Below are 17,368 nucleotides of genomic sequence, written 5' to 3' on the forward strand. Positions count from 1 at the left end.
GTCCATGTCTATACTTGCTCCTCTGTGGAGACGTGCTCTGACGGTCAACTGTCTTGTCAGACATATCCTTCAGAAAGTATCCATACCCCTTGACTTATTCCACATTCTGTTGTGTTACAGCCTGAATTAAAAATGTATTCAATCTTTTTTCTCACCCATCTACACACAATACCTTATAATGACAAAGTGAAAACATGTTTTTAGACATTTTTGCAAATTTATTGAAAATGAAATACAGAAATATCTCATTTGCATAGGTATGCACACCCCTGAGTCAATCAAGCAATAATGGTATAAGGCCAGTATACCACGGCTAATGCCTGTTCTTAAGCACGACCCAATGCGGAGTGCCTGGATACAGCCCTTAGCCGTGGTATATTGGCCATATACCATAAACCACAGAGGTGCCTTATTGCTATTATAAACTGTTTACCAATGTAATTAGAGCAGTAACAAAATTGTTTTGTCATACCCGTGGTATACAGTTTGATATGTCACGGCTGTCAGCCAATTAGCACTCAGGGCTCGAACCACCCAGTTCATAATGCATGTTAGAATCACCTTTGGCATCAATTACAACTGTGAGTCTTTCTGGTTAAACCTCTAAATTCATTTACCTGGATTGTTCAATATTTGCACATGATACTTATTCAAGCTCTGGGTTGATAATTGATCGCATTGTGCAAGAATGAATGCAATTAATTGATTATTGAATGTTATTATGATGGACACAGCTTTGTAGAACCTAAACCTACACAGCCTTTGCTCAACAAACGCAAACTCGAGAACAAATTGTTTGGGGTGCTGCGGTTCACCAATGATTTTGTGCTTATCACCCTCACAGCAGTCAAGCAATGCATTCCGCCAAGAGTCGTTCACAATCTTGTCAAATGTACCAAGAAATAATCATATTTGTAAGCCTAGCAATCAAAAAATGTACATTGTTTAAAGCATGCTTTTACAAGTCTCAATCACAAATGACAGCTCCAATAAGCCCTTTATGGGGAATGACATGTGAACGAGAGGCTTGTGGAATCATGACTATTTCACCAGTAGGGGGTCCTCAATCAACCAATCAATCCAATGTATTATAAAGCCGTTTTTAAATCAGCAGCTGTCACAAAGTGCTTAAACAGAAACCGAACCTAAAACCCCAGAGAGCAAGCAATGCAGAAGCATGGTGTCTAGGAAAAACTCCCTGGAAAAGACAGAACCTAGGGAGTAAATAACATAGAGTGGAACCAGGCCCTGAGGGTTGACTTCAGAGCCTGATTCCTCTCTACGTTTCTTCCTAGGTTCCTGCCTTTCTAGGGAGTTTTTCCTTGCCACCGTGCTTCTACATTTGCACTGCTTGCTCTCTTAGCTCTCTGGGGTTTTAGATACGCTACTGGTCAAAACTTTTAGAACACCTACTCTTTCAAGGGTTTCTTTATTTTACTATTTTATACATTGTAGAATAATAGTGAAGACATCAAAACTATGAAATAACATATGGAATCATGTAGTAACCAACAAAGTGTTAAACAAATCAAAATATATGCTATATTTGAGATTCTTCAAATATCTACCCTTTGCCGTGATGACAGCTTTTCACACTCTTGGCATTCTCTCAATCAGCTTCATTATAGCAAGAAAAGCTCAAATAAGCAAAGAGAAACGACAGTCCATCATTACTTTAAGACAGGAAGGTCGCAAAAACCATTAAGCACTATGATGAAACTGTCTCTCAAGAGGACCGCCACAGGAATAGAAGACCCAGAGTTACCTCTGCTGCAGAGGAAAAGTTCATTAGAGTTACCAGCCTCAGAAATTGCAACCAAAAATAAGTTCAAGTAACAGACACATCTCAACATCAACTGTTCAGAGGAGACCTTGTGAATCAGGCCTTCATGGTCGAGTTCTGCAAAGAAAACACTACTAAAGGACACCAATAATAAGAAGAGACTTGCTTGAGCCAAGTAACACGAGCAATGGACATTAGACCGGAGGAAATGTGTCCTTTGGTCTGGAGTCCAAATTTGAGATTTTGGGTTGGTGTGAATTTCCCACCTGGAATTTCCCGCATGGAGGAGGAGGTGTTATGGACTGGGGGTGCTTTGCTGGTGACACTGTCTGTGATTTATTTAGAATTCAAGGCACACTTAAACAGCATGGCTACCACAGCATTCTGGAGTGATATCCCATCCAGTGATATCCCACCTCCAGGCTGTGTAAGGGCTATTTTGCCAAGAAGGAGAGTGATGGAGAGCAGATTACCTGTAGTTCAGATGACCTGGCCTCCACAATTCCCTGACCTCAACCAAATTGAGATGGTTTAGAATGATTCTGACCGCAGAGTGAAGGAAAAGCATAGGTGTGTAGGTGTTTTAAAACTTTTGACCGGTAGTGTAGATGTCAATCCTCTTCTGGCTGTGCCGGGTGGAGAGTATAAGAGTACATGGCCATTAAGGCCAGATTGTTCTTCTAGATGTTCAAACGTTCATAGATGACCAGCAGGGACAAATAATAATCACAGCGCTTATAGAGGGTGCGACAGGGCAGCACCTCAGGAATAAATGTCAGTTGGCTTTTCATAACTGAGCATTCAGAGGTCGAGACAGCAGGTGCGGGGGAGAAGAGAGAGAGAGAGAGAGAGAGAGAGAGAGAGAGAGAGTGAGGGTCGAAACAGCAGAAAGCAGCATGACCAGGTGGATTTGGGACGGGGACAGCCAAGAGTTGTCAGGCCAGGTAGTCCTGAAGCATGGTCCTGGGGCTCAGGTCCTCCGGGAGAGAGAGAGAGAGAGAGAGAGAGAGATGGGAGAATTAGAGGGAGCATACATAAGATCACACAGGACACCAGATTTATAGGACTATGGTTATAAACCCCTAGTGTACTCTTCTTTTCACCTTACAATATTTCATGGATTGAACTTGAATATGGCAACTTTCAAGATGAATCAAACCACTGTATATTTGATTCATCAATATATTTGATTCATCAATATATGTAATGCGTAAAGGCTCTCCAAACAATTATTTTATGATTCATACATACTTTCCTAACCCTGAAATTTGCCCGAATAATCTACAAGATCAGAGTATTTTAAATCTGAAATGCTGAAACGGAGACAAATATGCATATATTTAGATGGCTTTCTTTCACTGTTTTCTTTCACCTTGTATTCTGAACCGTTCTCTCCCTATATTCTAGTGAGTCTGGTGAGAAAATTCGAATTAAAGGTACACCACATTCAAATGGATGGCTTTAGATAAATGTAGTGAAAACCCTATAGAATAAAATCTCCACAAGAAAATCAGTTAAGGTAAGTCTGAATCAACAAGGTTGATGAAATCCGAGCAAGGGTAGCATTCCAGAGGGACATCAGAGACTGTAACGTTCTCTGCTTCACGGAAACATGGCTAACTGGAGAGACGCTATCCAAAGCGGTGCAGCCAGCGGGTTTCTCCACGCATCGCGCCGACAGAAACAAACATCTTTCTGGTAAAGAAGAGGGGCGGGGGCGTATGCCTTATGACTAACGTGACATGGTGTGATGAAAGAAACATACAGGAACTCAAATCCTTCTGTTCACCTGATTTAGAATTCCTCACAATCAAATGTAGACCGCATTATCTACCAAGAGAATTCTCTTCGATTATAATCACAGCCGTATATATCCCCCCCCAAGCAGACACATCGATGGCTCTGAACGAACTTTATTTAACTCTCTGCAAACTGGAAATGATTTATCCGGAGGCTGCATTCATTGTAGCTGGGGATTTTAACAAGGCTAATCTGAAAACAAGACTCCCTAAATTTTATCAGCATATCGATTGCGCAACCAGGGGTGGAAAGACCCTGGATCATTGTTACTCTAACTTCCGCGACACATATAAGGCCCTGCCCCGCCCCCCTTTCGGAAAAGCGGACCACGACTCCATTTTGTTGATCCCTGCCTACAGACAGAAACTAAAACAAGAAGCTCCCACGCTGAGGTCTGTCCAACGCTGGTCTGACCAAGCTGACTCCACACTCCAAGACTGCTTCCATCACGTGGACTGGGAGATGTTTCGTATTGCGTCAGACAACAACATTGACGAATACGCTGATTCGGTGTGCGAGTTCATTAGAACGTGCGTTGAAGATGTCGTTCCCATAGCAACGATTAAAACATTCCCTAACCAGAAACCGTGGATTGATGGCAGCATTCGTGTGAAACTGAAGGCGCGAACCACTGCTTTTAATTAGGGCAAGGTGTCTGGTAACATGACTGAATACAAACAGTGCAGCTATTCCCTCCGCAAGGCTATCAAACAAGCTAAGCGCCAGTACAGAGACAAAGTAGAATCTCAATTCAACGGCTCAGACACAAGAGGCATGTGGCAGGGTCTACAGTCAATCACGGACTACAGGAAGAAACCCAGCCCAGTCACGGACCAGGATGTCTTGCTCCCAGGCAGACTAAATAACTTTTTTGCCCGCTTTGAGGACAATACAGTGCCACTGACACGGCCTGCAACGAAAACATGCGGTCTCTCCTTCACTGCAGCCGAAGTGAGTAAGACATTTAAACGTGTTAACCCTCGCAAGGCTCAGGCCCAGACGGCATCCCCAGCCGCGCCCTCAGAGCATGCGCAGACCAGCTGGCCGGTGTGTTTATGGACATATTCAATCAATCCCTATACCAGTCTGCTGTTCCCACATGCTTCAAGAGGGCCACCATTGTTCCTGTTCCCAAGAAAGCTAAGGTAACTGAGCTAAGCGACTACCGCCCCGTAGCACTCACATCCGTCATCATGAAGTGCTTTGAGAGACTAGTCAAGGACCATATCACCTCACCTCAACCCTACCTGACACCCTAGACCCACTCCAATTTGCTTACCGCCCAAATAGGTCCACAGACGATGCAATCTCAACCACACTGCACACTGCCCTAACCCATCAGGACAAGAGGAATACCTATGTGAGAATGCTGTTCATCGACTACAGCTCGGCATTCAACACCATAGTACCCTCCAAGCTCGTCATCAAGCTCGAGACCCTGGGTCTCGACCCCGCCCTGTGCAACTGGGTACTGGACTTCCTGATGGGCCGCCCCCAGGTGGTGAGGGTAGGCAACAACATCTCCTCCCCGCTGATCCTCAACACTGGGGCCCCACAAGGGTGCGTTCTGAGCCCTCTCCTGTACTCCCTGTTCACCCACGACTGCGTGGCCACGCACGCCTCCAACTCAATCATCAAGTTTGCGGACGACACAACAGTGGTAGGCTTGATTACCAACAACGACGAGACGGCCTACAGGGAGGAGGTGAGGGCCCTCGGAGTGTGGTGTCAGGAAAATAACCTCACACTCAACGTCAACAAAACTAAGGAGATGATTGTGGACTTCAGGAAACAGCAGAGGGAACACCCCCCCATCCACATCGATGGAACAGTAGTGGAGAGGGTAGCAAGTTTTAAGTTCCTCGGCATACACATCACAGACAAACTGAATTGGTCCACTCACACAGACAGCATCGTGAGGAAGGCGCAGCAGCGCCTCTTCAACCTCAGGAGGCTGAAGAAATTCGGCTTGTCACCAAAAGCACTCACAAACTTCTACAGATGCACAATCGAGAGCATCCTGGCGGGCTGTATCACCGCCTGGTATGGCAACTGCACCGCCCTCAACCGTAAGGCTCTCCAGAGGGTAGTGAGGTCTGCACAACACATCACCGGGGGCAAACTACCTGCCCTCCAGGACACCTACACCACCCGATGCTACAGGAAGGCCATAAAGATCATCAAGGACATCAACCACCCGAGCCACTGCCTGTTCACCCCGTTGTCATCCAAAAGGCGAGGTCAGTACAGGTGCATCAAAGCTGGGACAGAGAGACTGAAAAACAGCTTCTATCTCAAGGCCATCAGACTGTTAAACAGCCACCACTAACATTGAGTGGCTACTGCCAACACACTGTCAATGACACTGACTCTACTCCAGCCACTTTAATAATGGGAATTGATGGGAAATTATGTAAATATATCACTAGCCACTTTAAACAATGCTACCTTATATAATGTTACTTACCCTACATTATTCATCTCATATGCATACGTAGATACTGTACTCTATATCATCGACTGCATCCTTATGTAATACATGTATCACTAGCCACTTTAACTATGCCACTTGGTTTACATACTCATCTCATATGTATATACTGTACTCGATATCATCTACTGTATCTTGCCTATGCTGCTCTGTACCATCACTCATTCATATATCCTTATGTACATATTCTTTATCCCCTTACACTGTGTATAAGACAGTAGTTCTTTGGAATTGTTAGTTAGATTACTTGTTCGTTATTACTGCATTGTCGGAACTAGAAGCACAAGCATTTCGCTACACTCGCATTAACATCTGCTAACCATGTGTATGTGACAAATAAAATTTGATTTGATTTGATTTGATTTGATTTGAATACCAATTACTGAGAAGTGCGCTACATTTCCAGTTCTGAATCGGGCCCCTGGAGCCTATGCATATCCCAGTGTTGGGATATGTAAACAATATTGTTATGAATGTTATATTATAATATGTAACGTGCAAAAATATTCAAGGAAAATTGAAATTTGCAGTGTACAAACTTAAAGGTGCTACATATAGGATATATTCAATTTTGCATTGTATTTTCAGAACAAATGTCCATAATATATCCGCAGTAACAGTGGAATTATAGTATTTCACTGTATTACTTACCTGCCAGTGTTGTGATTGGGTGTGATATTCTCCGGCGCGGCATCTGTTGTCAAAATGGAAAAGCTGTTTTGACTTTGTGGCTGTGCTATCCAGTGGAAATTAGGTTGAGTGGCCAATGTAGAAATCACTCATTTCCTGGTGAGAAAACAATCATTGAATAGTGTAGGGAATCATTGTATCATCTAAATCGCTGTGAAATATATTCTCAATAACAACAAATATAGTTTTAACAGCTTTTTGAAGCTGGTGGAACAAAACCGAAAGTAAAAGGCTCAAGCACGAGTCTCCACCATGTTACGGGGTAATAGGATGCAGAATAGGAGGAGATTTGTTTTGAAAGTAGCCTAGTGCTGTTGCAATTCACCTAGCTTCCACATAGGGGAGAAATTAAGAGAGATTCTAGGTGTAGCACCTTTAAAATGATGAACAGGAATGACATTTACTCTTACAGGTGGCCAAAAATAATAATGTGAAAGCCACACCCCTACTAGGCCACGCCCCCTGAAATAACAGATTGATTACATTAAAAAAGACCTAGCTGCTGGGTCGACCCAACTGATGGTAAAAAAAAACTGTTGGTTAAATGAACCGTTTGGGTAATCCAAGCAACCCCAACACGTAAAAATAACCAGCTTGTGTTCTGTCCATAATTTACCCAGCGCTGGGTTACCAAATAACCCAAATTTGGTTATATTCAACCCAGCATTTTTTAGAGTGCAGGAATGTAAATTGTGATATTAATGATCATAATCCATATTATCACATAGGCTAATCAATGTAGATGTTTTTGTTTTGTTTATACAGTACAACAATGCATACAAAACATACAATATAAAGGAAACGTGTCTTCCACTCTGTTCTCCCTTCTCCGTTTTTTATATATTGTCTTGCAGACCTACAATGCAGACTTTTTTCAGATTCTTTCTCTCTCTCTATCTCACTCTCTTTCTCACCAACCTTTTTATTTAGCTATATGGATATTTCCAGAGTATTACATACTCACATAATATAAATTAATGTTTATTATGAGCTGTGAATCAGGCTGGTAATGAGACTCCCATGCAGTCAATATGTAAAAGTAAAAGAATTTAACTAACTATTGGTATTCCCATTTAATAGGCGAGTTAAACCTAAAGAGAAAATCAATTATGCAGTTACTGTATAATATATTCTACGTGTCAAGAAGAAATAAAACCACAATTCTGTTGTGAAATGAGGTGATGTTATGTCATTCTCGAATTTAAAAAATGAAGAATCTATAAAACTCAGCAATATAGGAGTGTTATTAAAGATTTTTATACCATCTCAACCTTTGTTGCACCCATTGAACTTAAACATTAAAACCAATCCAGCTGTGTTGTTCTCAGAAAAGACTACAAGAGAAGAGATCTACAGGCAGTGTACCACACTGCTATACCTTTTCATGTGGTAGAATGCTGCATTGGTAATGTGCTAAAAGATAGTTGGGCTGTTTTTCTTTAAAGACCGCTAGGTTATTGATGCTGGATTATTGAGTAGTGATGTGTCGGTCGTGAACGATTTCTTCGTTTTGAACGACTCATTTTAGTGACTGAGAGGTTTGATTCGGTTTTCCGAGGGACTCGTTCAGTCCTTTGTTTGACCTACTTGGCTGCAATGAATTCTACAGCAGGATTAATTGACAGGTTGTTTAGCAAAAAAAAAACGATGCGTGCGTAACTATGGGTACAAAACAGACATAATTGGCTTAGATTGTTGACAATATGTAAACTATACTTCGTCGCCAATGTTTATTGAAAACATAAATTAATTTGCACGATGAGAACTTGTCTCAAATACATCCTTACAGTTGTTGGTTAGCTAGCTAGCGAATTTTTGCCACAATATCACATACAAAACACCTCAAAATAAGACATGGTATCAAGACGAGATAAAAAAAAACTTGCTGAAACGAGCCTCCTACGATTCCCTGTATGGCAGTTTCTTGGCATTGTTGCTACAGTAGCTATCTGGCCATCCAGAATCACAACAACACCCATTGCAGCACACTCATCATTTTCGTGATGTTGTCAGGTAACTTGTCCATGTCTATACTTGCTCCTCTGTGGAGACGTGCTCTGACGGTCAACTGTCTTGTCAGACATATCCTTCAGAAAGTATCCATACCCCTTGACTTATTCCACATTCTGTTGTGTTACAGCCTGAATTAAAAATGTATTCAATCTTTTTTCTCACCCATCTACACACAATACCTTATAATGACAAAGTGAAAACATGTTTTTAGACATTTTTGCAAATTTATTGAAAATGAAATACAGAAATATCTCATTTGCATAGGTATGCACACCCCTGAGTCAATCAAGCAATAATGGTATAAGGCCAGTATACCACGGCTAATGCCTGTTCTTAAGCACGACCCAATGCGGAGTGCCTGGATACAGCCCTTAGCCGTGGTATATTGGCCATATACCATAAACCACAGAGGTGCCTTATTGCTATTATAAACTGTTTACCAATGTAATTAGAGCAGTAACAAAATTGTTTTGTCATACCCGTGGTATACAGTTTGATATGTCACGGCTGTCAGCCAATTAGCACTCAGGGCTCGAACCACCCAGTTCATAATGCATGTTAGAATCACCTTTGGCATCAATTACAACTGTGAGTCTTTCTGGTTAAACCTCTAAATTCATTTACCTGGATTGTTCAATATTTGCACATGATACTTATTCAAGCTCTGGGTTGATAATTGATCGCATTGTGCAAGAATGAATGCAATTAATTGATTATTGAATGTTATTATGATGGACACAGCTTTGTAGAACCTAAACCTACACAGCCTTTGCTCAACAAACGCAAACTCGAGAACAAATTGTTTGGGGTGCTGCGGTTCACCAATGATTTTGTGCTTATCACCCTCACAGCAGTCAAGCAATGCATTCCGCCAAGAGTCGTTCACAATCTTGTCAAATGTACCAAGAAATAATCATATTTGTAAGCCTAGCAATCAAAAAATTTACATTGTTTAAAGCATGCTTTTACAAGTCTCAATCACAAATGACAGCTCCAATAAGCCCTTTATGGGGAATGACATGTGAACGAGAGGCTTGTGGAATCATGACTATTTCACCAGTAGGGGGTCCTCAATCAACCAATCAATCCAATGTATTATAAAGCCGTTTTTAAATCAGCAGCTGTCACAAAGTGCTTAAACAGAAACCGAACCTAAAACCCCAGAGAGCAAGCAATGCAGAAGCATGGTGTCTAGGAAAAACTCCCTGGAAAAGACAGAACCTAGGGAGTAAATAACATAGAGTGGAACCAGGCCCTGAGGGTTGACTTCAGAGCCTGATTCCTCTCTACGTTTCTTCCTAGGTTCCTGCCTTTCTAGGGAGTTTTTCCTTGCCACCGTGCTTCTACATTTGCACTGCTTGCTCTCTTAGCTCTCTGGGGTTTTAGATACGCTACTGGTCAAAACTTTTAGAACACCTACTCTTTCAAGGGTTTCTTTATTTTACTATTTTCTACATTGTAGAATAATAGTGAGACATCAAAACTATGAAATAACATATGGAATCATGTAGTAACCAACAAAGTGTTAAACAAATCAAAATATATGCTATATTTGAGATTCTTCAAATATCTACCCTTTGCCGTGATGACAGCTTTTCACACTCTTGGCATTCTCTCAATCAGCTTCATTATAGCAAGAAAAGCTCAAATAAGCAAAGAGAAACGACAGTCCATCATTACTTTAAGACAGGAAGGTCGCAAAAACCATTAAGCACTATGATGAAACTGTCTCTCAAGAGGACCGCCACAGGAATAGAAGACCCAGAGTTACCTCTGCTGCAGAGGAAAAGTTCATTAGAGTTACCAGCCTCAGAAATTGCAACCAAAAATAAGTTCAAGTAACAGACACATCTCAACATCAACTGTTCAGAGGAGACCTTGTGAATCAGGCCTTCATGGTCGAGTTCTGCAAAGAAAACACTACTAAAGGACACCAATAATAAGAAGAGACTTGCTTGAGCCAAGTAACACGAGCAATGGACATTAGACCGGAGGAAATGTGTCCTTTGGTCTGGAGTCCAAATTTGAGATTTTGGGTTGGTGTGAATTTCCCACCTGGAATTTCCCGCATGGAGGAGGAGGTGTTATGGACTGGGGGTGCTTTGCTGGTGACACTGTCTGTGATTTATTTAGAATTCAAGGCACACTTAAACAGCATGGCTACCACAGCATTCTGGAGTGATATCCCATCCAGTGATATCCCACCTCCAGGCTGTGTAAGGGCTATTTTGCCAAGAAGGAGAGTGATGGAGAGCAGATTACCTGTAGTTCAGATGACCTGGCCTCCACAATTCCCTGACCTCAACCAAATTGAGATGGTTTAGAATGATTCTGACCGCAGAGTGAAGGAAAAGCATAGGTGTGTAGGTGTTTTAAAACTTTTGACCGGTAGTGTAGATGTCAATCCTCTTCTGGCTGTGCCGGGTGGAGAGTATAAGAGTACATGGCCATTAAGGCCAGATTGTTCTTCTAGATGTTCAAACGTTCATAGATGACCAGCAGGGACAAATAATAATCACAGCGCTTATAGAGGGTGCGACAGGGCAGCACCTCAGGAATAAATGTCAGTTGGCTTTTCATAACTGAGCATTCAGAGGTCGAGACAGCAGGTGCGGGGGAGAAGAGAGAGAGAGAGAGAGAGAGAGTGAGGGTCGAAACAGCAGAAAGCAGCATGACCAGGTGGATTTGGGACGGGGACAGCCAAGAGTTGTCAGGCCAGGTAGTCCTGAAGCATGGTCCTGGGGCTCAGGTCCTCCGGGAGAGAGAGAGAGAGAGAGAGAGAGAGAGAGAGATGGGAGAATTAGAGGGAGCATACATAAGATCACACAGGACACCAGATTTATAGGACTATGGTTATAAACCCCTAGTGTACTCTTCTTTTCACCTTACAATATTTCATGGGATTGAACTTGAATATGGCAACTTTCAAGATGAATCAAACCACTGTATATTTGATTCATCAATATATTTAATTCATCAATATATGTAATGCGTAAAGGCTCTCCAAACAATTATTTTATGATTCATACATACTTTCCTAACCCTGAAATTTGCCCGAATAATCTACAAGATCAGAGTATTTTAAATCTGAAATGCTGAAACGGAGACAAATATGCATATATTTAGGTGGCTTTCTTTCACTGTTTTCTTTCACCTTGTATTCTGAACCGTTCTCTCCCTATATTCTAGTGAGTCTGGTGAGAAAATTCGAATTAAAGGTACACCACATTCAAATGGATGGCTTTAGATAAATGTAGTGAAAACCCTATAGAATAAAATCTCCACAAGAAAATCAGTTAAGGTAAGTCTGAATCAACAAGGTTGATGAAATCCGAGCAAGGGTAGCATTCCAGAGGGACATCAGAGACTGTAACGTTCTCTGCTTCACGGAAACATGGCTAACTGGAGAGACGCTATCCAAAGCGGTGCAGCCAGCGGGTTTCTCCACGCATCGCGCCGACAGAAACAAACATCTTTCTGGTAAAGAAGAGGGGCGGGGGCGTATGCCTTATGACTAACGTGACATGGTGTGATGAAAGAAACATACAGGAACTCAAATCCTTCTGTTCACCTGATTTAGAATTCCTCACAATCAAATGTAGACCGCATTATCTACCAAGAGAATTCTCTTCGATTATAATCACAGCCGTATATATCCCCCCCAAGCAGACACATCGATGGCTCTGAACGAACTTTATTTAACTCTCTGCAAACTGGAAATGATTTATCCGGAGGCTGCATTCATTGTAGCTGGGGATTTTAACAAGGCTAATCTGAAAACAAGACTCCCTAAATTTTATCAGCATATCGATTGCGCAACCAGGGGTGGAAAGACCCTGGATCATTGTTACTCTAACTTCCGCGACACATATAAGGCCCTGCCCCGCCCCCCTTTCGGAAAAGCGGACCACGACTCCATTTTGTTGATCCCTGCCTACAGACAGAAACTAAAACAAGAAGCTCCCACGCTGAGGTCTGTCCAACGCTGGTCTGACCAAGCTGACTCCACACTCCAAGACTGCTTCCATCACGTGGACTGGGAGATGTTTCGTATTGCGTCAGACAACAACATTGACGAATACGCTGATTCGGTGTGCGAGTTCATTAGAACGTGCGTTGAAGATGTCGTTCCCATAGCAACGATTAAAACATTCCCTAACCAGAAACCGTGGATTGATGGCAGCATTCGTGTGAAACTGAAGGCGCGAACCACTGCTTTTAATCAGGGCAAGGTGTCTGGTAACATGACTGAATACAAACAGTGCAGCTATTCCCTCCGCAAGGCTATCAAACAAGCTAAGCGCCAGTACAGAGACAAAGTAGAATCTCAATTCAACGGCTCAGACACAAGAGGCATGTGGCAGGGTCTACAGTCAATCACGGACTACAGGAAGAAACCCAGCCCAGTCACGGACCAGGATGTCTTGCTCCCAGGCAGACTAAATAACTTTTTTGCCCGCTTTGAGGACAATACAGTGCCACTGACACGGCCTGCAACGAAAACATGCGGTCTCTCCTTCACTGCAGCCGAAGTGAGTAAGACATTTAAACGTGTTAACCCTCGCAAGGCTGCAGGCCCAGACGGCATCCCCAGCCGCGCCCTCAGAGCATGCGCAGACCAGCTGGCCGGTGTGTTTGCGGACATATTCAATCAATCCCTATACCAGTCTGCTGTTCCCACATGCTTCAAGAGGGCCACCATTGTTCCTGTTCCCAAGAAAGCTAAGGTAACTGAGCTAAACGACTACCGCCCCGTAGCACTCACATCCGTCATCATGAAGTGCTTTGAGAGACTAGTCAAGGACCATATCACCTCACCTCAACCCTACCTGACACCCTAGACCCACTCCAATTTGCTTACCGCCCAAATAGGTCCACAGACGATGCAATCTCAACCACACTGCACACTGCCCTAACCCATCAGGACAAGAGGAATACCTATGTGAGAATGCTGTTCATCGACTACAGCTCGGCATTCAACACCATAGTACCCTCCAAGCTCGTCATCAAGCTCGAGACCCTGGGTCTCGACCCCGCCCTGTGCAACTGGGTACTGGACTTCCTGATGGGCCGCCCCCAGGTGGTGAGGGTAGGCAACAACATCTCCTCCCCGCTGATCCTCAACACTGGGGCCCCACAAGGGTGCGTTCTGAGCCCTCTCCTGTACTCCCTGTTCACCCACGACTGCGTGGCCACGCACGCCTCCAACTCAATCATCAAGTTTGCGGACGACACAACAGTGGTAGGCTTGATTACCAACAACGACGAGACGGCCTACAGGGAGGAGGTGAGGGCCCTCGGAGTGTGGTGTCAGGAAAATAACCTCACACTCAACGTCAACAAAACTAAGGAGATGATTGTGGACTTCAGGAAACAGCAGAGGGAACACCCCCCCATCCACATCGATGGAACAGTAGTGGAGAGGGTAGCAAGTTTTAAGTTCCTCGGCATACACATCACAGACAAACTGAATTGGTCCACTCACACAGACAGCATCGTGAGGAAGGCGCAGCAGCGCCTCTTCAACCTCAGGAGGCTGAAGAAATTCGGCTTGTCACCAAAAGCACTCACAAACTTCTACAGATGCACAATCGAGAGCATCCTGGCGGGCTGTATCACCGCCTGGTATGGCAACTGCACCGCCCTCAACCGTAAGGCTCTCCAGAGGGTAGTGAGGTCTGCACAACACATCACCGGGGGCAAACTACCTGCCCTCCAGGACACCTACACCACCCGATGCTACAGGAAGGCCATAAAGATCATCAAGGACATCAACCACCCGAGCCACTGCCTGTTCACCCCGTTGTCATCCAAAAGGCGAGGTCAGTACAGGTGCATCAAAGCTGGGACAGAGAGACTGAAAAACAGCTTCTATCTCAAGGCCATCAGACTGTTAAACAGCCACCACTAACATTGAGTGGCTACTGCCAACACACTGTCAATGACACTGACTCTACTCCAGCCACTTTAATAATGGGAATTGATGGGAAATTATGTAAATATATCACTAGCCACTTTAAACAATGCTACCTTATATAATGTTACTTACCCTACATTATTCATCTCATATGCATACGTAGATACTGTACTCTATATCATCGACTGCATCCTTATGTAATACATGTATCACTAGCCACTTTAACTATGCCACTTGGTTTACATACTCATCTCATATGTATATACTGTACTCGATATCATCTACTGTATCTTGCCTATGCTGCTCTGTACCATCACTCATTCATATATCCTTATGTACATATTCTTTATCCCCTTACACTGTGTATAAGACAGTAGTTCTTTGGAATTGTTAGTTAGATTACTTGTTCGTTATTACTGCATTGTCGGAACTAGAAGCACAAGCATTTCGCTACACTCGCATTAACATCTGCTAACCATGTGTATGTGACAAATAAAATTTGATTTGATTTGATTTGATTTGATTTGAATACCAATTACTGAGAAGTGCGCTACATTTCCAGTTCTGAATCGGGCCCCTGGAGCCTATGCATATCCCAGTGTTGGGATATGTAAACAATATTGTTATGAATGTTATATTATAATATGTAACGTGCAAAAATATTCAAGGAAAATTGAAATTTGCAGTGTACAAACTTAAAGGTGCTACATATAGGATATATTCAATTTTGCATTGTATTTTCAGAACAAATGTCCATAATATATCCGCAGTAACAGTGGAATTATAGTATTTCACTGTATTACTTACCTGCCAGTGTTGTGATTGGGTGTGATATTCTCCGGCGCGGCATCTGTTGTCAAAATGGAAAAGCTGTTTCGACTTTGTGGCTGTGCTATCCAGTGGAAATTAGGTTGAGTGGCCAATGTAGAAATCACTCATTTCCTGGTGAGAAAACAATCATTGAATAGTGTAGGGAATCATTGTATCATCTAAATCGCTGTGAAATATATTCTCAATAACAACAAATATAGTTTTAACAGCTTTTTGAAGCTGGTGGAACAAAACCGAAAGTAAAAGGCTCAAGCACGAGTCTCCACCATGTTACGGGGTAATAGGATGCAGAATAGGAGGAGATTTGTTTTGAAAGTAGCCTAGTGCTGTTGCAATTCACCTAGCTTCCACATAGGGGAGAAATTAAGAGAGATTCTAGGTGTAGCACCTTTAAAATGATGAACAGGAATGACATTTACTCTTACAGGTGGCCAAAAATAATAATGTGAAAGCCACACCCCTACTAGGCCACGCCCCCTGAAATAACAGATTGATTACATTAAAAAAGACCTAGCTGCTGGGTCGACCCAACTGATGGTAAAAAAAAACTGTTGGTTAAATGAACCGTTTGGATAATCCAAGCAACCCCAACACGTAAAAATAACCAGCTTGTGTTCTGTCCATAATTTACCCAGCGCTGGGTTACCAAATAACCCAAATTTGGTTATATTCAACCCAGCATTTTTTAGAGTGCAGGAATGTAAATTGTGATATTAATTATCATAATCCATATTATCACATAGGCTAATCAATGTAGATGTTTTTGTTTTGTTTATACAGTACAACAATGCATACAAAACATACAATATAAAGGAAACGTGTCTTCCACTCTGTTCTCCCTTCTCCGTTTTTTATATATTGTCTTGCAGACCTACAATGCAGACTTTTTTCAGATTCTTTCTCTCTCTCTATCTCACTCTCTTTCTCACCAACCTTTTTATTTAGCTATATGGATATTTCCAGAGTATTACATACTCACATAATATAAATTAATGTTTATTATGAGCTGTGAATCAGGCTGGTAATGAGACTCCCATGCAGTCAATATGTAAAAGTAAAAGAATTTAACTAACTATTGGTATTCCCATTTAATAGGCGAGTTAAACCTAAAGAGAAAATCAATTATGCAGTTACTGTATAATATATTCTACGTGTCAAGAAGAAATAAAACCACAATTCTGTTGTGAAATGAGGTGATGTTATGTCATTCTCGAATTTAAAAAATGAAGAATCTATAAAACTCAGCAATATAGGAGTGTTATTAAAGATTTTTATACCATCTCAACCTTTGTTGCACCCATTGAACTTAAACATTAAAACCAATCCAGCTGTGTTGTTCTCAGAAAAGACTACAAGAGAAGAGATCTACAGGCAGTGTACCACACTGCTATACCTTTTCATGTGGTAGAATGCTGCATTGGTAATGTGCTAAAAGATAGAGCTTCTAGAAGCACATTAAACATTGAAATCATGGCAGTTAACCTGTTTGAATTCATCTCCAACAACCATTTTGCTTCATGTGGTTAATCTTTCATGTGTGTAGCCAAGCACAAGAGCAATCTATTTGTTAAAGAGATAATTTGTCCTATTGGTCAGATATCCAGTATCTGGGGAAACAAAACGGCATCATAGATGGTTTTATGTTGATGTTAATTTGTAAATGAATTCCCTCATAAGAGAGGTGGGTCTTATTTTTATGTTTTCTGAATGTTCCTGTCTGCTTTTGCCACAGTACCACCGATGAGGTGCTTTTATGGAGGCGTAGGTTAATGTTTAATGGCATTGTAATAGTTACACATTGAGAGCTATTGCCTACATGGTGCTATGTACTGCTCAAACTTGC

This window comes from Oncorhynchus kisutch, linkage group LG23 (genome assembly GCF_002021735.2).
Source record: "Oncorhynchus kisutch isolate 150728-3 linkage group LG23, Okis_V2, whole genome shotgun sequence".
NCBI classification, from domain to species: Eukaryota; Metazoa; Chordata; class Actinopteri; order Salmoniformes; family Salmonidae; genus Oncorhynchus; species Oncorhynchus kisutch.